The 23,183-nt window shown below is 37.3% G+C and overlaps 2 non-coding genes across 2 annotated transcripts; both read left to right on the forward strand.

The window, feature by feature from the left end:
- Window positions 1-8,742: 8,742 nt before the first annotated feature.
- LOC121231649 (small nucleolar RNA R71) lies at window positions 8,743-8,849 on the forward strand. The gene has a single exon (XR_005929705.1). It is a non-coding gene; the product is annotated as a small nucleolar RNA R71 (small nucleolar RNA).
- Window positions 8,850-20,872: 12,023 nt separating this feature from the next.
- On the forward strand, window positions 20,873-20,979 carry LOC121231348 (small nucleolar RNA R71). The gene has a single exon (XR_005929408.1). It is a non-coding gene; the product is annotated as a small nucleolar RNA R71 (small nucleolar RNA).
- The last annotated feature ends 2,204 nt before the right edge of the window (window positions 20,980-23,183 follow it).

Consider the following 23,183-nt stretch of genomic DNA (forward strand, 5'->3'; position numbering starts at 1 on the left):
GTAGGCTATAATACCGGTGAGATACTATTCGGGCTTTCGAGCCTAGCCGACTATAATGCCGATGAAATGATAATCGGGTCTCGATCCTAGCAGGCGAAATGCCAGTGATTTGAGAAAAGTCTAAGACTAAGGTACCTCATGTTAGATTGACAAATGAACACATTCAATATGTTAAGTGGGCCAGGTGCACATTATGTACTCATATGTGAGTTTGATTTGAAGTGAATCATTAGTGTGTAATGTGATACATATGTGAATAAATGTTATAACTATATCTATGATCATGATACATCGGGTCAGGGTGTGAAAGTACGTGAAAGTATTTGAGTTAATTATGTTATATGAATTCAGATTAAGTATGATAAGAATGCTAAACGTGCATTATGTGTTTGTGTGTATTCTGCCAGATGGCAATATACCTAGAATATGGCCTCTTGAGAAATTGAATAATCGAAGTATAATTGCGTTTATTTGTTTGCATTGCTTAAAACTTACTAAGCTTATGAAAGCTTACTCCGTTGTTACATTTTTCTGTTTTGTAGATTGTTGGCTCTAGTTATTTGCTCGGGTTGGAGTTCGCCGGAGATATTATCACACTGTCGAGCTCACGCTATTGGTGTAAGTAAATCCTAGTATTTCGAGTCTATGGCATGTATAGGGTTTTAATGTTGAGTATGTGATACTATAAGTTAGCCAAAGGTGGTGGCTTGTATTGATAAAGTGTTTTGGCCATGTGAATTGGCCTATGTTGGCTAGTGATGTTTTGGGCCTCGTAAGCCCATATATGGGACAGATTGCATATGAAAAGAAAATATTTAAATTGATTGAAATTTTTTGGCAGGTTTTTGTGTGATTGACTGAGTTTAAGTCAGGTAACACCTCGAACCCTGTTCCAACGAGGGATACGGGCGAGAGGTATTACAACCGAAGCTCCTCTAAGTTGGTTGAATAAATCATCAATCCTTGGCAGTGGGTATTTGTTCTTTATCGTCAGTTTGTTCAACTGGCGGTAATCGATGCACATGCGCATTGTCCCATCCTTTTTCTTCACAAACAGGTCTGGTGCTCCCCATGGAGACACACTAGGTCTAATGAAGTCTCTATCTAACAACTCTTAGATTTAAGCTTTCAGTTCCACTAACTCATTCGGTGCCATTCTATTGGGTGCAATGGATACTGGAGCTATTCCAGGCAACAAATCGATTCCAAACTCCACTTCCCGATTTGGAGGCAATCCAGGAAGCTCCTCTGGGAAAACATCTCGGAATTCCCTAACAGTCCTGACGGTATCCACAGTCAGATCCCCAGTTTCAACTTGATTTACAAAAGCCAAGTACGCCTCGCATTCCTTACGTATTAGTTTCTCAGCCCTTAAAGTCGATACCACATTGGACAAGTAATCTCTTTGTTCCTCAATAATCATTACCTCCTTATCCTCAATAGTCCTTAACACCATCCTCTTAACTGCACAATCCAGCGTTGCCCTATGCCTAGTCAGCCAATCCATCCCTAAGATCAAATCGAATTCTCTGAACGGTAACTCCATTAAGTCTCCACAGAAAATCCTACCTTGAGTCTCTAAAGGCACCTCCCTAAAGAGTTTCTCTACTTTAATTGAGTGACCTAACGGAATTATCACAGTTACCCCACACACAATCTCCTCAAAGTGAACACCCAATGCCCCAAAAATATCACATGCTACATATGAATGAGTTGACCCCACATCTATCAGAGCAATATAGGGTACGTCAGAGATGAAAAACGTACCAGTTATCACATCAGGTGCGTTACCCTTCTCGCAGCGACGAGCAGCATATACGAAAGCTGGCTGACGAGCCTCAGTGTTAACAGTACCCCTGCCAGGTGCCCCATGTCCATGGCCATTGCCACCACGACCTTGGCCACAACCTCTCGATGGCAGCGGTCCACCTCGCGCTAGTTGGCCGGGTTGCACAGCCCTTTGTTCAACCACATGAGCCTGAGCTGGCCTCCTAGGGCAATCCCTAATCTTATGTTCCTTTGATCCACAACAAAGAAAAGCCCCAGAAAGATTCCAACATTCCCCTATATACATTCTACCACAATCTCCACAAACTTGTGATCTAACAGTGTTCACCGGAACCGCTCGAACTGGTTCCTCCATCCTAGCTCTCTTAACATTCCGGTTTGCAGCACCAACTGGTCCAGCATCTCTCCTAAACTGGTTTCGATCCTTGTCGCGGTTCCTTCGTTCAGCTTGCTTCACCTCTTCGGCTATCTTAGCCTTTTCTACTAGTGCAGCAAAATCGCGCTATCTCTGCGGAGCTATGAGCACCCTTAACTTATCCCTGAGGCCATCCTCAAAGCGAACACTGCGCTCGAATTCGGTAGAGACAATACCACTAGCATACCGGCTTAATCGCAGAAACTCTGCCTTATATTCAGCAACGGTCTTACCACCCTGAGTCAGGTTCAGGAATTCCTTTCTTCATGCATCTACATAGCTAGCTCCGACATACTTCGCCTTGAAGGACTGCTTAAATAACTCCCAAGTTACCCTTTCAGCTGGGGTACCCTCTCTCACAGTGATCCACCACTGATATGCCTCGTCCCGCAGCAAGGACACTGCCCCTTTTAACTTTTGCTCCACTGAGCAGTCCAGGTCATCCATAATCCGCTCCGTGGCTTCTAGCCAGTACTCAGCCACATTTGGGGCTACTCCAAATATACCTCTAGAGACTTCTGCTCTGTTGGCCCAGAGTCGCTTAGAAATGGATCCCCTATTCATGGGCCCGACATTAGCTCCAGCCACCCTTTCCAAAACTCTTAACATGGCCTGGGATAAAGCGTCATCCCCCGCGGCCCGATCATACAGCCCATTCTCATCCACCAGTGGTGGTCGTGCTACTCCAGCGGGTATGTGTTCAGAAGACGAAGATCCAACTTGAGTACTACCTTGGCCTCGACCATGGCCTCTTCCCCGAGTAGCTCTCGTACTCATATCGATTTATCTGATTATGAATTTTATGCAGTTAGTTTACTGTTTCCACTGTTTATTACAGAATATCTTATAAACAGATAAGGTTTCAGAGTTGTTCTCGCGTAACCACAGTTTAGCTACTGTATCGGTTTCCTAGGGCTTAGTTTACCCTATAGTCTCAGTTTCGTAGCCTTTACGCTACATTATCTATAGTACTATCTCTAAGGTTTAGTACTAACTACAATACAGTTCAGTATGTAAAATAGAAAGGTACTTACAGCCTTGGTGCCGGGGATTCAGTGTGCCACCTCATCAGTTTTCAGATAAACTCAAAAGATTTAGGCTTTTTGAAATCCATTTTTCAAACATTTGATTTTAAAAAAACAAGTTCGGAGATTATCCCCTTTTGAACAGGAAATTTATTTTCAAAAGTCAATTTTTTCCAAAAATACCCTTTTTGGCATAAAGTTTTGAAAACCCTTTTTCAGACCCGATCCACAGCTGAGTTGTTGCAACTGGGCTCTGATACCACTAAATGTAGCACCCCAAACCCGGCCCAGACATTATGGCCGAATCTGACGTGCCACATTGAAGTTAAAAACCCATGTTCCCTTTTTAGTGTTTTAAAAGTCGACTTTTGTTAAGCTAACCAAGTGAATGGAAGTTGGGCACCAGGTAGGTATCCGTAACAGAGGAGGTGAGCCATGAAGGCTGCTTAAGTACCAAGCTCTTCGATTGAATCCAATCCTAGACATGCCCACATCTATTGCCACACTTGGTTATAATAAATTGAAATTTCTTTGAGTGGTTATCTTTGGTAAATCGAATATTCGTGACGTCGTGTTATTTTAAAACAAGCAACTTTTTGAAATCGCGCCCTAAGTCTAGCCCATTTGAATTATTATCCATCAATTTAAAGTTATTTAAAATAATATAATCCCAGAAAATGAAAGAAGAAAATAAAGTTAAAATGGCCTTATTACAACCCAAAAATTAAATAGTAATTAAAAATAGCCTAAGAAAACCAGTCTCTTTTCAAACCCAAAAGCATTCACCATGGCCACTCTGAATCCCCTCCGGCTCCAAGACACCCACATCAAGGCCCACCTACAAGGTTAAAGAAGGGGTGAGTTTGGAAACTAATGTGTAAGGAAACCCATCCAAAGCCCAAGTCAGCTCAAGCCCATTGGGCCTAAGCCCATTCAGATAACAGTGATACTGGGCCAGAACCCTTTTCAGATTACATTAAACTGGGCCTTAGCCTCTTATCCAAATAACAGTATGCCCCATAGGCCTATTTCAAAATACATGCAACATCAATAAACATATGCAATCCCATTTGGGGAGACTACTCAACCCACCAACCGCTACACTCCACCCGTACCAGCCCTACACTCCATGTGGGGAATAGCTCAACCTATCCAGCCCTACACTCCACAGTTGCAGCCTTGCCGCTCAGTTAACAGTAGCCTCCAGTACGTGGACAGGCCACTTTTAGTACCTCCTCCATCAATATCCCAGTCCCACGCATCAGATAATAACAACATGGTATGCAGTAAATAACAACAGTCAAACATGCATTGAGGTCAATTTAACCCTAGGGGTATTTCAGTAATTTATCTCCTAGGGGTAAAACTGTAAATTCTACTTTTAAAGGTATTTTAGTAATTTATCTATTTTAGGTTTTTTCATGCATACTCCTACCTTTCACGTACTAACAGAATCACTTACCGAGGGTTCTTACCGAATTGGGCCCGTTGGCCTTTTATTCCAATTTTGGCCCAATAAGCCCAAAAATATCGAGGCACAGAAATCATGCACTTTGCAGTCCAAACATTGCAGCTTACCAAAAACATTAATCGATTTACCTCATAAGCATTCGCACACTCGTAAATCCACAAAATACCGGTTTTCGACATTTTGGCTTTTTAGCTTTTGCCGATCTAGACTAAGAAAGGGGTCAGTTACACACCTGTTTTATGACGATTCGTTGACGAGATCCACGCACGAACTACCTACAATTGTATTACTACCACGTTAATCTACTACCGAAACGAACTACATAATAACTCCTTACCTTATTCGACCATAACACCTTAGGCGCTAGCAATCCTACCTTTGCTGAAGTTTGCGACTAGCCTTACATCCCGTTACTCCACTTGTCCAAGCCCTTGATCAGTAGCCTGTAGATCATATTATTATCAGCAGCCTTCAGTGATCTTACTATTCGGCCAAGTCCCTAAGAGAGTGGGGTTTTCGGCTTTTGTTGAAGCTGTGTAAAGAAAGATGAAATAGAAAGGTTTTGCTATGGTCTTGTCGACAGAACCTTGAGGTTTAGAGAAGTAGAGAATCGATCAAGAATGATGGAAAAGATAATAAAATTGGCTGGGAGAAATCGACATAGAAGAAAGTATAGTTTTCGAGATTTCGGCTTTTTATGGCAATGGCTATGAAAGTTTTAGAAACGTCTGAAGAAAAAGATGGAGATGCATAGGCGGTTAGAGAGATTCGGCCATGGAGGAAAAGAAGAAAAAGAAAAAGTTTAAGAGAAGAGGAGAAAAGAAAGAAGAGAAGAATGGTCAGCAAACGGCACAACTTTCCCCCTAATGCCGAATTTATACTAGCACTTAACCTAGCCGAATTTTGTCCCCCTAAAGAAACCCTTGGCCGGAAAACTCTTGCTCCTCAAGAGTCCACTATTCCGCTATCACTACTCTCCCCAATTAGCTCCTAAATCTTCTCCCTTATCCCCTCCTTACTCAATCCCTTGAGCAATTTAAACTCCTCTTGACAGTCTTTCACTTAGGTTCCATTACTTACCTTTTCTGCACATAAAAATTAATATCACTAGTTTGCTTACCTTGCGACTCGAACCTTAGCTCTCCTTGTTCATCCACACGCCACCTCTCAAACCCCCAAGTGACGCCACAAGCCAACTTACCATGGTCTTCCTTGTGTTTTATTTTACCAAGTTAATACCTTAAAGCCCAGCTAACCAGAACCCCTTCTTCTATAGAATTAAAATTATCTAAAATTACCGGATTTTAACTTAAACTTGGGCCTTCTAGAGACCCACTAACCTGATTAAATCTATGCCAAGCAGACAAAACACCAAAATTTAAAATTTACCAACACTCACAGAATTCCTGAAAATTGAGGCGTTACACAAGTTGTGGCCCATCAAGCCCAAAAATTACCACGACCATTCGAACTATACAAGCCAGTCCAATATTTGCCATATATTGTGGAATTTATCTGTGTGGAGCACACAAGCCCATGGGGCCCCCATGGCCCATTTCGACCCATCGTGGCCCAGAACGGCCCAAACCCGTGAGAATGCTCATGGTGGCCTCTATAGTAGAACACCCATGTTTCGTGGGCCTGGTTTACCACATGTGCGTTCGCACACCTATGTGGCCAAAAGGCCGTTCTTTCAGATTTTCGGCTTTTGCCATTCTATAGTCTATTCAGTGTGAGAATAGACATTTGCTTGTGAAATCGAGTGAACCGCTCACGAGCCCAAAGTCCATATTCCAATAAAACATGCTGTTAGCCTTTCAAATGTTACAGTTCACAACATTAAATCCCCAGACTTTCAATTACTACTAACCTTGATTGACAGTAATAAAGCCTAATACCCTCAGATCGCTGGCTAGAACCAAATGGACACTCCTTGTCGATTAGCTGCATAACAATATATCCTGTTAGATAGGAGTGATCATAGATGTGGCTTAGATCCACAACATCAACTTACAATCTACAGGAATATCTGGCCTAACCCAACAGTAAGATAGCATTCTTACCTTATTCGATTAATAAGAGGTAGGGGTAAGTTGCTTCAAGGCCACTTGCACTACTCCACTCCTCGAGAGACCTGACAACCCAACGAGCCACATATCATGGGGAAAAGATCATCACTCAGCAGTCATGAATAGAAAGGAGGCATTCGATTTAAAGAAAGTGGATGAGAAAGAATAGATTGAATGAGAAGAGCCAATATGAACACTTACCGTTCTAGTTAGGAACTCTCGCCGAAAATGAATTAATAAACCAATAACGACGTATGGAAGCAATCGATCAAGAATAGGGAGAGAAAAGAAGGCCGAGTACAATCGGTATTCCAAATTAATAAGGAGTAAAAGAGGGAAGAAAAGAATGGGGAAAGAACAATCGGCTAGGGGGAAAAATCGAGAAGAAGAAGGAAATAATATGGTAGGAGAGGAGATGATAAGAGGAGCGACTGGAAAGGAAAGAAAAGATCAGGATGTTCGACTACCTCACCAAGAAGAGAAAAGAGAAATGAAGGAATAGATGATACCGAAATAAAATAGTATATTCGGCCAAAAGAAGAAAAAATAAAGCAAAGCAGAAGCCGAAAACCAAAGTCCCTAGTAGTAATCGGTATATTAACAGAAGACAACTAAGGGTGTTAACAAAACCAAAAATGAAGAGGAAAACCCTGAACCCGAAAATGTGCACAACCCCTATAGTTACCAAAGTCGAATTTCGTCAAAGCTAGAGACCAATTTCTGCACACACTCCCCTTTTCACTCAATTCCTCAATTTTCTCCAAATATCTCTCCCTTTATCGCTCCACAATTCTCTCCATGAAATACTCCTTGATTTTCTCTATGACCCATTCAAATTCCAACCTGTAGAGTTCTAGTCAGGCTCCACTTCTCATGCAACAAAGAAATAAAATAAATACTCTTTTGTGCAAAGAGTGACTCGAACCCCCAAACTCCTTAGAAGCAAAACACGCCACTACCACTACACCACAACTCTCTTTGTATCATATATCACCTAATTTAATATAAGAAGCCTACTATCTAAAACCAAGGGCCCTATTCACTTAAAATTAAAATTTTTTCTAAAGCCTAGGTTTGAACCCATGACTTCTCCAACACTTCTCAGGACACTTAACCACTAAAGCTAGCATGCTTTTATGCCATTTTTTTTCACAACTAAATACTTACGTGCAGTCTCCTAGCTGTTCCCATGCTCAAGGCTTATTCCTTCTAAGCCTAAATTCGGGGCGTGACAAAGAAAACATATGTTGTTTCTAGTACTATCAGGCGTATGTCTCAGCCGTGTGAGTCACATGGCCTGGCTTTATGGCTGTGTGACCCCTGCAGAATGAAATTTTTAAACTTTTGCCCAAAAATTATATATGTTTTCGATTTAGTCTCGATTCATTTTTAAAGTGTTTTTATGGCCTCAAGGGCTCATATAAGAGACTATATGTTTGGGTTTGAATAATTTTTCTATGAATTATGTATGTTTTGAATACGTTGAATATTTGTTCGTTGTGAGATGTAACTTCCAGCAATGCTCCGTAGCCCTATTTCGGCAATAGATACAAGCTAGGGGTGTTACATTGTTGTTTCTATGATTAAAATTTCCCATGTAATATGCAGAGGCTAGATTGGATGGGCATTCATCAAAAACATGATCTTCTCCATAGTATACACATTCTAGTTTTGCAACCTTAATTTCTTGCACTGTAGAGGGTTTTTTTTAGATTTTTAATCATATTCGTTAAAGATGATACCTAAGTTGTTAACGATGTAATCGCATCAAGTTCCATTGCTCCAGCAACTCTTTTACTAGTGCCAATACTAGTAGTGGGGGTACTAATAACATTATTTGCTATTCTTTCCAAAATTTCATATACTTCACTATAGGATTTGTCAAGCAACGTTCCATTAGCAGATGGATCCACCACCATTCACGTATGAGTATCTAATCCATTCTAGAACATTTCCATTTGTGTCCAATACTGAAAACCATGCATCAGGCATTTTCTAATTAATTCCTTGAAACGCTCTCATGCTTCGAATAATGTCTCATCTTCAAATTGCGTGAATGATGTAATGTCATTCCTCATCTTGGAATTCATGTTGGGAGGATTGTACCTAAGCAAAAATCTCTGACACAGTTCATTCCAAAATGCCACCATACTTGATGGTAATACATTTAACCATGATCTGGCATGATCTTGCAATGAATAAGGGAATAATTTTAATCTAAGAGCATCTTCAGGAACACCTTGCTGCTTGAATGAGTCATAGAATTTAAGAAAAAGCCTTAAGTGAAATCTGGGATCTTCAGTTGGTAGACCACTAAACTTTCCTATCGTTTGCAGCATTTGAAACATTACTGGTTTTAATTAAAAGTGTTGAGCTTAAATATGTGGCCTAACAAGTCCTGGACTTAGATCACCCTGTAACGCCCTAACTTTCTTATTTCTATTTTTGTGAGTATTTGACACAAGTGTGTATTTGCTTCAGTGGTTAAGTGTTCTAGGTGTGTGTAAGAGGTCTTGGGTTCAAGTCTCACCTCTGTTAATTTTGTTATTTTTGGATCAAGCCTTATTCATTTTCAGTGGGCTTATATTACATTATCTGTAAATTCATACCAGAATGTGCCTGTTGGGTTGAGTGGTAAGGGAGTTAGTATATTGGAGGTCCTGAGTTCGAATCTTTGTGCGAGTGTGTGTAATATCCTGAAACAAGGTCTAGTTAGAACAGTGGTTTCGAGACCACAAATTTGAAATAGAAATAATTATTCTATGATTATTTGGTGGTCCATGATATGATTGGATGTTTATGTAAAATTTTCATGAAGAAATTCTATGCCTAAGGTGTCATATTTGACTTTAGGGACTAAATTGAAGAAGTTGAAAAACTTGTGTTCTAGAAGCTTCAAGCATGAAATTGTATTGGATCATTAATTAGAGGTCCTTAAATAGCAATTTGACCAAGTTCTAAAATTTTGGACAAAAATGGGCATGAATAGGAAAAATTAGAAAGAGAGGCCTTAAGGGTATTTTTGTCATTTGATAAATAAAAGAATAAAAAGGGAAAAATCAAGTAAAAAATTGTTTCCATCTTCCTCCTAGTGTGCTAAAATTTTCAAGGGTTCCATAGCTAGGGTTTTCAACTTTTCAAGCTTGATTGTAAGTGCTCCCAAGCCCCGTTTTTGATATTCTTTGCATTTTTTAAGTCTTTGAAGCATGATCTATCCATCTATAACCATATTTTGAACTAGGGTTCATGTATGAAATTTGACCCATGTGTGACATGTTTTTATTTTGATGATTAATGGAAGATTATGAAAGTTTGATGTGTGATGAAATCTTTTACTAAGTGATTTTTAGTGAAAACACCTAAAAAGGACTTGTTTGTAAAATGTGTAAAATTGAGTAGTAAAAATGTGAAATAAAGGAAAATGTAAGCTGATATGAGCATGGTATAGGTTCATCTAGGCTTGGGTAACCAAGAAAATGCATGCATTTAATTTTACGAGCCTAAGGACTAAAGAGTAAACAAGTAAAAAGTTAGGGGTAAAAAGGTAATTTTACCAAAGTATGAATTATGGGTCAATTCAAACAATGTATGTTTAAAAAGGTAATTTTACCAAAGTATGAATTATGGGTCAATTCAAACAATGTATGTATTGAACAAGTTAAATTTGGCATTATAGATTAAGAAAAACTGATTCGGGTTTTCATCGAGTGAAAAACAAAGTTTACAAGGATTAGTCTAGTTTTTATCATTTTGTACCGAGGTAAGTTCATTTGCAAATTATGCAACATGTACCATACTTTACATGCTTTAATATTGGCATGTATGATAAGTATATATATAATTAATGTGATGTTGTACCATATGTTAATGCTTAAATTTTATTATGAATTATGCTTTGGTTATTCCATGAGTATGTGATTGGTGCTATGGATATTGAAATCGACATTACGAGCAACCTCAACAGAAATTTGGTATTGAAGAATTCCATTTGAACCTTAGGAATAGTTTAGGATACAAGTGACATGTCACTAGGAACTATGAGATTTGAGCTCATGAGTTGTGGTCTGAGTTCATAATATATGTTACACATGTTTTGGCATTTCGGGTACTGGTCTTGTATGTTCTACTGGTGGCTGGGTAGTTTGGCATGTGTTATGGATACCTGACAGCTTGTGTGAGCAGCCTATGTAGCTACATCTTGACCGTCAGCTTGTGAAAGCAAACTCGTAAGTAACTCGAAAGTGAGCAACATGTGATATGTGATATAAGGTAGCGTTGGCTACATATGGGGCACTCACGTGCGAGATTCTGATGTATCCGATAGTATTCCAAGTGTTCAATGGGTAGTTCAAAGAGAAGTTCCATGGGTAATCTTAATGAACATGTCAAAGATGAAAAAGTAAGTATTATGTGCAAGTTGGGACATGTATGTACATAAACTCATGATTAAAGATTTCGATATGCTGTGAACATGTGGTAAGAATGCATTTGAGAAAGTTATGCTTATGGGACTTGATGACATTTATGAAACTTCTCCTTATGTTAATTGTATGAGTTATGTTTTTTATTATTTGCATGTGAACTTACTAAGCTTTAAAGCTTACCCCTCTTCCTTTCTTTTTATAGTGTTGCCAAGCTAGCTCGGGGATTGGAGGACGTCGAAGTTTTCGATCACACTATCAATTGGAAAATTTGGTATAGTTAGATTCAACATTTTGAATATGGCATGTATAAAGACTTGGTCTTTTTGCTATGTGTCATATTGATTAGCCAAATGTGTTGGCTCATGATGGTATTGTGATTCAATTTGTATATGGCCATGAGGGGTGGCTTATATTGATTATTTGGGTTGTAACCCTAATTATTTGTGTATGCATACAAATGTGTTATACTTGATGTGGTTGCTTGTGGTTGATTATGTTAATGAGTGTGATGGATGGCATGTATATTTGTTTGTATGAAATATGATTAATGAATATGACAATAAATGTGGTATAATGATAAATAGATATGAAATTGGTGTCGAATGCCATATGAAAGCCTAATGGTTTAAGCATGTGATATGCTGACACTACCAAGTTATAAATTAACCATGTATGTGAATGCTTGAGTAACTAAAGGTGCCATGTTGCATGCCATGAAGATAGTGTAGGTAGGTGAGTGTTCAAGGGTGGCAAATGGCTTGGAAAATAGCCTAGAAATTGTCCACACGGTTAGACACATGGGCATGTGTCTAGGCTGTGTGTGACACACGGTCTGTCCCATGGGTGTGTGATCCGGCCGTATGTCTCTTGCACCCTAATTAATGCAAACAGAATGCCCAGTAGTAAACATACAAGCAGAGACACGACCATGTGTCTCAGTTGTATGGAGGACATGGCCTTAGGGCATGGGCGTGTACCCAGACCGTGTGAAGTCTGCACTTAATTTCTAGAATTCAATTTCCACACAGCCTAAGCACATGGGCGTGTGCTGTGGCCGTGTGACCTCATTTTACTGATGGCGTCATAGTCAGAGAGTTACACGGGCTGAGGACATGGGAGTGTCCCAAGCCATACAGGCATGTGAGTCTCTAAAACAAAATTTTTTTTCTAAGTGTCAAAGAAGGTTCCAAAAGTTCTTTGTTTAGTCCTAAACTATTCCTGGTGTATGTTTTCGGCCTCGTAGGCCCTTTTAAGGGACAATTTTCATGTGATTGAAAAGTTTTAAATTTAGATGAAATTTTATGGCTCAATTTTATATGTTTGTTTATGTTTAAGTCCGGTAATGCCTCAAACCCTGTCTCAACGTTGGATATGGGTAAGGGGTGTTACAGTGTGGGTGTTATTTTTGGCTCGGTTATGGGCAAGTATTTCGGTGGAGTTGGGATTTTGAAGTGGTGAAGATTAAGGTGTTAGTGGGAAGTTAAGGGATATCTGATTAGTTTTAATTTTATTTTCTTTTCTTTTTCCCCAGAATTCTCTATGTGTTTTGACGTTCTTCTTTCTCCAAAGAAAAATCCCCATTATTCCTATTTTCATTTTTATCTACTCTTTGTCGAAGTTAAACTGTTCCCTTTGATCTTTGGTTCTGCTACTAATCCTTTTTTTGGGCATTTCGAATCTTTAATTTCGTGTAATCGGTAAGTAGACTTTGGATTGCTTCTTTTTAGTGTTGTTTTTCGAAGGTTGAAACTTTGCGGTATCTTTGCATAGGAGAAGTGGGGGAAAACAACAGTCTCTTTTCAACGGTTGAACCTGTGTGAGTGAACGGGTAGGTTGGTGGTAAGTGTGTGCCTACCTTTCAGTTTAGTTTTGAAGAGTTTGTGAATTGTTGGTTAATTTCGTTGTGGGTGTTCTATTTTTAGGTTCTAGAGGCCTCGAGATTATTTTTGCATCGAACTGATGCCAGGTGTGTTCCCGAAAAGTAGAAAAATGAGTCTCGATGAAAGTCAAAAAGCTGTTATGTCGACGTTACACAGGCTTGTGGCCGGCCATGTGCGAGACACGGCTATGTGGTCGACGAAGGCATGGCCGTGCGCAGTAGACGATCGTGTGGTGACGTGAGTGCGGCTGTGTGAGCCACATGGGCTTAACCAAGTTAGGTGTGTGGGCCTACGCGGGCATGTGGCTTTTAGTCCAGGCCATATGGGCCACACGGGTAAGGCCAAATCTGGGTGTATGGGCCCACACGGTAGGCCACATGAGCATGTGGGCCCATAATTCTAAAATTTTCCCTAGGGTCGCATGGGCCGCTTTGATCGACTGTTGTCCAACTGTAGGGTCGATAAGGGCTATTTAAACCTTATTTTGAATGCTATGATATTCTGATAGACTGATCTGAGTAGGATACTAAATGTATGCCTGACTGTACTGCCATATGTATATCTGTTATTTGTATAAAAGCATGCAGAGTATGTTTAGTCTGATAAATTTGTATCTAATTTTCTGTATCTAATTTGGGGTGGGATTTGTATATGAGGAGGAAGTATTCTGATCGGCGTTAATCGCTTATATTCTGGTAGCTTGGCTGCATATATTCTGATATGTGTCTTAATGGCACAATGTAATGTGTAGGGATGGGTGGGTGTTTTTAACCCCACATGGTGTGATGGGATGGTCGATGATGGTTTGTAGAGGATAGGGGTAAGATTTATGCATATTTGCTTCTAAATCTAATTTTGAATGTAAAACCGTATCTTTTTTTGACTGTGCTTATAATTCTGTATGTTGGCATGCTTAATTCTACTGGGTTACATACTGAGTTTTTGTAAACTCACATATTTTGCAGGTAATCCATAGACTTAGATAGATCGTTCGACGAAGTCTCACGGTGACCACAAGTTTGTGAATTAACTTTAAATATTGATTTTTATTTAATTACGGATTATACCTGGGAGTTTTGTAATTATTGGACTCTCTAGACTGTTTGAATTTTTATTTTGGTTTTGGTTATATTTTAAATTTTAGTGCGACGTTTGACTAAAATTATGGTTTTACGAAATCAAAGGTTTTTTCGAAAGTACGAACTGGACTTCCAAAATATAATGGTTTTAAAGACCTCCGCCGTAAATATTGTTTTGGCAAATGAATTATTTAAATAACATTTTTAGTAATAGTTATAAAACTTGGATGATTTATTGAAATAACACCATTTTCAAAACTTAATCCTTGTGACATCACCAGGTTCGATCATAACGTCTAGGCTGGGTTTGGGGTGTTACATTTAGTGGTATATGTAACAGCCCGATTTAGACCCTAATCGAAACGGTGGTTTCGGAACCACGAATCCGAGTTAGAAAAATATTTAAAAATTATTTTCTGTGTTTATTTTTTGTGAATTTACATCTGTGAAATTTTCATGATTTAATTTTATCGTTTGGGTGTCCGATTAAATAAAAGGACTTAATCGCGTAAATTAAAAATTTTGTAGTTTAATTTATAAAGGGCCGATTTGTTATTGGCTTTATAAGTGGAAGCTTTAAGTGGTAAATAACCCATTGATTTATTGTATGGATGGCAATAGGCTTGCAAAATATGGTTTTGTTATAAGTTCATTAAGGGAAAATGTAATATCCTGAATTAGGGCTTAATCGGAATAGTGGTTTCGTGACCACAAATCTGAGATAAAAATAATTATTTTATAATTATTTTGATGATTATGATATGATTGCATGATTGTGTGAAAAATTCGTGATGAAATTCTATGCCTAAAGTGCTTAAATTGAAAGTAGGGACTAAATCGAATAAGTTGCAAAATTTGCATTCTAGAAGTTTTTAGTATGAAATTGCATTGAAATAATAATTAGGAGATCTTAAATAGAATTTGACCAATTTTAAGTTCATGGACAAAATTAGGACATGGAAGGAATTTTTGGAAAGTTTAGTAGTAAGGGCATTTTGGTCATTTAGTTATTAAAATGAATTAAAAACAAAATTAAAAGCCAATTTTTGTCCATCTTCTTCATTAGGCCGAAATTTCAAGGGTTCTCCATAGTAAGTGATTCCAAGCCCCAATAGTAAGTGATTCCAAGCCCCGTTTTTAATGTTCTTTACGTTTTTGGAATCCCGGTAGCTCGATTAAGCTTATGTTAGCAATAATTCAACCTAGGGTTTATATTTGGAAAAATACCCATAGGTGAAATTTGTGTATTTTGATGTTTTATGATAGAATATGGGGTTTTAAATTATGTTAGACAACTTGTGCTACTCGGTTTTGAGTGAAAACAAGTAAAAGGGCTTAATCGGCAAAAATACCTAATAGTCACAAGTATATGTTAGAGTAAGAATTTGATGTTGCCATAGAAGGGAAAAATGATAAACATGTTATAAAACATAAGAATAAGGAATAAAGTTTAATTCCTGAGCCTAGGGGCAAAAGTGTAATTATGCAAAAGTTTAGGGGCAAAAGTGTAATTTTTCCAAAGTTCGTATTAAATGCTGTTTTGATGAATGTATGTATTAAATAAGATTAATTTGGCATTATAGATCAAGAGAAACAAGATTCAAGTCGCGATCGAGGAAAAAAAAAAGATTGTGGACTAAATTGCAAAATCTTTATATTTTGGTACCAAGGTAAGTTCATGTGTAAATAATGTAGCATAGTTGTTATTTTTAAGTTATTGATGTTAATTATATGATATGCTGATTTTTATTATGAAATATATGCTTTGTGGTTATTTTCGAATAAAATGCAAATTATGTGTATTAATTGTTAAATATAAAGTACTACCGAGTATTGGTTTTGGTATTTTACGGAAGATGGCAAGGATATGTGTTTGAGGAAAATCCCGTTTGAACCGTAGGAATAGATTAGGATACAAGTGACATGTCACTAGGATGGTTGAGCATCCGAACTCGTTGAGTTGAGTCCGAGTTCACTTATGGATGCGAATGTCCGAACTCGTTGAGTTGAGTCCGAGTTCGTGAGATGTAACTAGGCATCCAAACTCGTTGAGTTGAGTCTGAGTTCACTTATAGATGCGAACGCCCGAGCTCCTTGAGTTGAGTCCGAGTTCACTTAGGGGCGGGTTACATGATTTCTTGATTACATATGAGGCACTTATGTGCAAATTATCCATGTATCCGAGTTGTATTCCGATGTGTTCAACGGGTGAAATTTCTAGTGAAATGAAAGAACACTTAAGATGAAAGCGACGTATTGGTAAGTGTTGTGAAATGGACACTTTGGACAGGTATGTTCTTAACCCTCGGGTTGATAATAGATACAACAACGATAAGGTGGTAAGATGATGAATGATGTTTAGAAATATGACATATGTTTTGGTGATACCATGCTAAAGTTGTTTGGTATATTTGTATTGTTATGTCACTTGTTATTTACATATGAACTTACTAAGCATTTATGCTTACTCCCTCCTCTTTATTTACTGTAGTTTTGAACAAGCCAGCTCGAGAATCGGGACGGGTCGAAGGTTCGATCACACTATCTAAAGGACTTTTATCTAGGTAAATGGCTTGTAAAACTTAAGTATGGCATGTATAGAAATATACTTATTTTGTGTAAATAATTTTATGATATAGCCATGATTGGTTGAGAAAATGTTTGATATTGATAAGTCATGGTGATGGTTAAATTTAGATCATGTTTGATATCATGGAAGTTTAATAGGTTATCTAGTTCATAACAACTCATGAAAAGATGAAACTTGCCTTAAAACAGAATATTACTGCAGCAATGACATGAATTTGAAAAATCACTAAAAATAGTATAAATGGAACTAAATGATGAGTAAGTTATGGAATTGAAGATTAATGAGTCTATTTTCATGTGGATTGAACAAATTAGGCATATAAATTATATTTTTTGAGATATTTAAACTTTTGTGAAATAGAGCCAGAGTGATTTCTGGATCCCCTGTTCTGACTTTAAAAATTCATAATAAATTTTAAAAAAATAATTATAAGTTTTTCTTTATATTTAAAGATTCTTTATTGAGTCTAGTTTTAAGAGAAACAAACCTCATAGTCATTGAAATTCTGTATAGAGAGATATCTGATTCGTAATACACAGAGGTCAGAGCAGTCGAACCCTGAAAGAGGGGAGACTTTAACTAATAAACTGTACTAATTGGCCCAACCAAAAATTCTAGAAAAAATTAGTAAATAAATATATGAGTCTAGATTTAGGGAAAATTTACGGATTTTGATTTCGAGTTTCGTAACTCGAGATATGATTTTTATTGTAACTGTGACGTGGGTAGCTAGAAAGCTGTGAATGTAGAAACAAATGATTTGAAGTTCTGAATTTGATAAATTATGTTCGGTAACTCCTCAAGCTCGACTCCGGCGACGGTTTCGGACGTGGGGGAGTTACAGAAAATTAGTAAACAAATAATAAAAGTTAATATATTATAAAACATGTCATAAAACATTAGTGTTTATATTTTATTTCCACCATAGCTGAAACATATATAATAAAACAAAAGAAAGGAAGGTAGGGTTTGGATGATTATAAGCTCAATCAAAGTAAGTGTTTAGTTTGATTTTTGATAATTTTTACGTTTTTGAGATCATTGCTTCGAGTAAAACAAAACCCATAATTGAATTTTTGATTTTGGTGAATATTTTGAGTAATGCCATTGTTGAGAGCTTATGATTTTTGTTGTTTGATGATGAAATATGAAAGATATGTTTTAGATAAACATGTTTTGTATTTGAATTTTTGATGATTTTGAGTAATTAGGACTGAATTGTAAAAATAATAATTTGAGGGATTAAAATGTGAAATAAATGAAATATATGAATTTGTATGAGTATGGATAAAATTTGGCCAACATGGGCATGTTGGAATTTTGTATATTTTGTGGTTTGTGCAATAGGGACTAAATTGTAAAAAGTGTAAATGTCATGGGTAAAATGGTAATTTGCCCATTTATCTGTTTTTGGATTAAATTGAATGAAAATATGTTTGAGTGAGCTTAATTTGAAATGTTTAGATCAAAAACGAAAAAAAATTGGATTTGGATCGGGGGAAAACGAAAGTTGTCGATTAGCTGTCCCGTTCTGTTTTACGTCGTCTGAGGTAAGTCTATAAACAAATAGGTGTACTAAATTTAAATTAAATGCTAAGCATACATGCTAGAATGAAATATATGAAATTATGTATGCTAAGGTCGAATGTGAATAAGTTTGGCTGCTATATTTCCAAATTCAGTTTGATCGAGTTACGACGTCTGAAAGCCCCGTATGAACCTTAGGAATAGTTAGGATACATATGTCTTGACATAGGATTCCGATTTATGTGTGCGAGTAAGACCATGGCAATCAATGCAAATCCTCCATCCTGTAACTGTTTTAGTTGGTATCAACTCGTTATTCTCGTTCTCTACGATTGTGATACCTCCCTTCTTTGGCACGCACTAGACCGGACTTACCTACAAACTGTCTGAGATGGGATAAATGATACCCGCATCTAACCACTGATAATCTCCTTTTTCACCACGTCCTTCATAATGGGGTTCAATCTTCATTGTCCATCAATTGTCCCTTTTTTTCCATCTTCCAGGATAATCTTGTGCATGCATACAGATGGAATAATACCACGGATATCGGCTATGGTCCATCCGATAGCCTTCTTGAATTGTTTCAACACCAAGATGAGTTTCTCTTCTTGCTCAGTAGTTAATTCTGCTGAAACAATCACAGGAAAAGTAGAAGCGTTACCTAAATAAACGTATTTTAAATGTGAAGGTAATACCTTGAGTTCTAATTTAGGTGGTTCCTCGATTGACGCTTTTGGTTGGGCATACTCCCTCTTCTCTAACTCTAAAGATTCAAAGCGGGATTGCAGATTAAATCCCCTTTGATTAGCTTCTAACAAAGCTAAGTATTCATCCTCCTCTTCATCATTTGGAAGATCTGATGTCAAAATTTGTTCCAACGGATCCTCAACATAGTTAAACTCCTTTTCCACTAATGAATCCTCTAATTCGGACACTACAGAACAATCATCAATTGTGTCAGGAAATCACATAGACTTAAAAGCATTAAATGTTACCTGATCATCTTGAACACGGATCATAAGCTTGCCTTTCTGCACATCAATAAGGGTCCTTCCAGTTGCTAAGAATGGTCTTCCTAGGATAATCGACACTTCTTTGTCTGATTCAAAGTCTAGGATAACAAAATCAGCAGGGAAGATAAATTTATCTACACGTACCAATACGTCCTCGATTTTTCGTTCTAGATGTCCTAAGGATCGATCTGCTAGCTGAAGTGTAACCGTAGTAGGTCTAACTTCACCTATCCCCAACTTTCTAAATATTGACATAGGCATCAAGTTAATACTCACACCTAAATCACATAAAGCCTTACCACAATATGTTGCTCCAATGTTGCAAAATATGGTAAAACATCTAGGATCGTTCAGCTTTGGGTAGTTTGTCTTGAAGATATGCGCTGCATTCCTTCGTCAGAGCTACCGTCTCAAATTCTCCAAGTCTTAGTTTTTTTGGACAGGATATCCTTCATAAACTTGACGTAGTTCGGCATTCTTTCAAGTTCTTCAACCAACGGGACGTTGATGTGAAGTTGCTTGAGTACGTCTAGAAATTTCTTGAATTGAATTTCCTGCTTCTGCTTCTGAAGTCTTTGAGGGTAGGGTAGTGCTGGTTTCTTTACTGAAATTGGTTGATTCGTTTTCTACGGTAATTCTGCATTTAACGGAGTTGTTAGTTGATCAGAATTAGCTGGTTCTGGAATTACCTGTTCGGGTTTTTCAGATTCTGGTTCTTGTGCAACTGGAATTTCAACACTCTGTTGAATTTCCTTTGAGTCTTGAGCATCAGCTGGCTCATTTTCAGCTTCGATAGTGTTGGGCTCTATTGTCTTTCCGCTCCTCAATGCCAACGTTTTGCAATGCTCCTTCGCCGGATTCCTCAGATTCTCCGTATCACTAGGTAAAGCACCTGTGGTCGGTTTCTGAGTTCAGTAGCCAGCTGGCCCACTTGATTCTCCAAATTCCTTAGAGTGGCATCATTTTTTTCCATGTATGCCTTCAATAAATTCTCTAAGCTATTGGATGATTCGGCCTGAGCTGGTTTCTGAGCTTGTTCGGAAAAACTAGACGGTTGAGTCGGTCTATGTTGAGCGTAGTTGTTACTGGTTCCAGCCCCTTGGTTGCTCCAGGAAAAATTCGGGTGCTTTCGTCATGATGGGTTATAGAAGTTGGATTGCAGTCATTGTCTTCCTTGGTTTTGGTTCTGGTTACCGATGTAATATATGGATCAGATTTTGATGGACATTCTTCGAACAAATGTCCCTTCCCACAATAAACACAGGCTATACTCTAAAATTGATGAGGTGGTTGGGTTGCAAAACTGTTAGACCCATTAGCGGTAAGATTCTTAAGCATTGAGGATATTAAAGATACCTGAGATGCGAGTGAAGTGAGAGCGTCCACTTCATGTATTCCAGTGACTCGTCTTCCTGATGCGACTCGATTGGTTGGCCATTGATAATTGTTACTAGCGGTCCTCTCGATGATTTCGTAAGCCTCATTATAGGACTTAAAAAGGAGAGCACTATTAGCAGAAGCGTCCACTACCATCCTCGTGTGAGCATTAAGACCATTATAAAATGTCTCAAGTTGGCTGCAATGTGGGATTCCATGATGAGGGCATTTCTGTAATAGCTCTTTGTATCATTTCCATGCCTCATACAAGGACTCATCATCCATTTGTTGGAAAGTAGTGATCTCGTTCCTCAACTTAGCATTCTTACTATGTGAGAAATACTTCATGAGGAATCTTTTGGCTAACTCTTGCCATGTAGAAATTGAGTTTGGTGGCAATGAATTTAACCAGGCTCAAGCTCTGTCCCTTAGTGAGTACGGGAATAGCTTCAATCGTAATGCATCTTCGGAAACTCCAGCTAATTTGAAAGAGTCACTCACCTCTGTAAATAGTCTTAAATGAAGATGAGGATCTTCTGTAGGCATTCCACTGAATTGGCCCATTGTTTGAAGCATCTGGAACATGGCTGGCTTCAGCTCAAATTGTTGTGCCTCGATTTCGGGTCTCATAATACCCAGATTAAGATCATTAAAAATAGGCACTGCATACTGTCTCAAGGCTCTATCCCTATCATCAGTAATAAGGATAGGATTTTGAGCAAGGTTTGCTCCATTTCCTTCAGTCCTTCTCTGGTTCGCTTGTCTTCTTCGCTGTCGGAAAGTTTATTCAATCTCAGCGTCTACAGGGAGTAGGTCAATAATTCGATCAATACTCATAAACACCTGAAATAATCACAGAAAAATTAATTAAGTTAAAAATTAAACAGAAAAATAAACCAAAATGTAAAACTAACAAATTCACAAATAATGACTTTTTGAAACAATCCCTGACAACGACGCCAAAAACTTGGAATGACGAAAAAAATGTGCAAGTGTATACAATCGCAACAAGTAATAAAGTGACAAGTAAATGTCGAGTTATCGTACCCACAGGGATTGTAAAAGAATTATTTATGAAATTAATTGTAAAACACTTTGGTGAGGTAAAAATAATTTGGCTTTAAAAGATGGTCAAAAACTATTTAAAAACTAAGTAAATGATTAAAAATAAAACAAAGGAGTTCTAATACACGATTTCAAATAAGATTTAATCAAGGTAACATACTTGTGTTGGATTAATCATATTCACTTCACTTAGAATTATTAAACTCATGTTTACACTATTACGAATAAATTCACCGTAACTCGGTAATTTGCTAACATATGAACAAATTTACATACAAAAATCCATTCATCTCTTGACATATCCCTATGTCAATTCAACCGACTAAACAGATTCTAGCAAGCAAACATGTTATTGCACATACATACTCATTAAATTGAACCAATCTCTTGCATATCCCTATGTCAATTCAGACGATTAATTAAATCTAATAAGCATATAAAAGACTTTGTGAAGTAACAAGGCATCCCTACGGAAATAGTTGGTGATTTTGGATATGTGTATTTGGTTGATTTTGGTTATGACATATGGATAAATAGGTATGCTTATGAACTCAGTTGTGGTTTGTGATATTTTACAAGTTCATTATGTATGCTTAAAGTGAAGGAATCTGCTATAAGTTTTATAGGTATGTTATACATGATTCGGCATTTAAATATGCATAGGTATATAATATATTAGTATGATGCTTATATCTATATTAAATAATATATATTTGTTATGTATTTAACCTAAGGTATAAAACATATGAGTGACGTGTGTTAACAAAAATGGATATATTCGACAATTGCAATTGAAAATGGATAAATATGTTATATGAATTACATATCTTAGTAAGTTATAAAACGACTTTGTTATATCATAAATGTGATTATCTAAAGTGGTTAATTATTGATAATATATTTAATATATGACTTGCTGTATAAACTTTGCTTAGAATTAATAAATGATAAGTTTGCATATTCGGTTAATGACGAATACAATTGATAAGTACGCATACGATATATATATGTTGATAGCTTAATATTTATGTGGCAAGTTGATGCATATATTCGAATGGAATTTATACTTCTAATTCGGTTAAAAAAAAGCAGTGTATGTTAGTATAATGTGTTTGGCTGAGTAAATAATTATATATGGTTGATGGATATGATTTGATAATTGGTTTATTTCGGTAAACGTGTGGCTTTGATAATGGTGTGGCTTATTGAAGTTAAGATTATGATTGAATAAGTGCCAATTTGATTGGTTAGACATACGAGCTTAAAACTTGATAGTATGCATACATGATTTGATAATGATATGAAAATATTTGGGTATGAGTTTAATACTCAATATTTGTGTTTTCTTATAATGTTGACTGAATATAAATTTGGAGGTTATATGATTTATTGTATCAAAATATGAAAGTTCGTTACGAATTGTATTTGTTTGGTAATGCCTCGTAACCCATTCCGGC

The sequence above is a fragment of the Gossypium hirsutum genome, chromosome A06, assembly GCF_007990345.1.
Source record: "Gossypium hirsutum isolate 1008001.06 chromosome A06, Gossypium_hirsutum_v2.1, whole genome shotgun sequence".
NCBI lineage: Eukaryota > Viridiplantae > Streptophyta > Magnoliopsida > Malvales > Malvaceae > Gossypium > Gossypium hirsutum.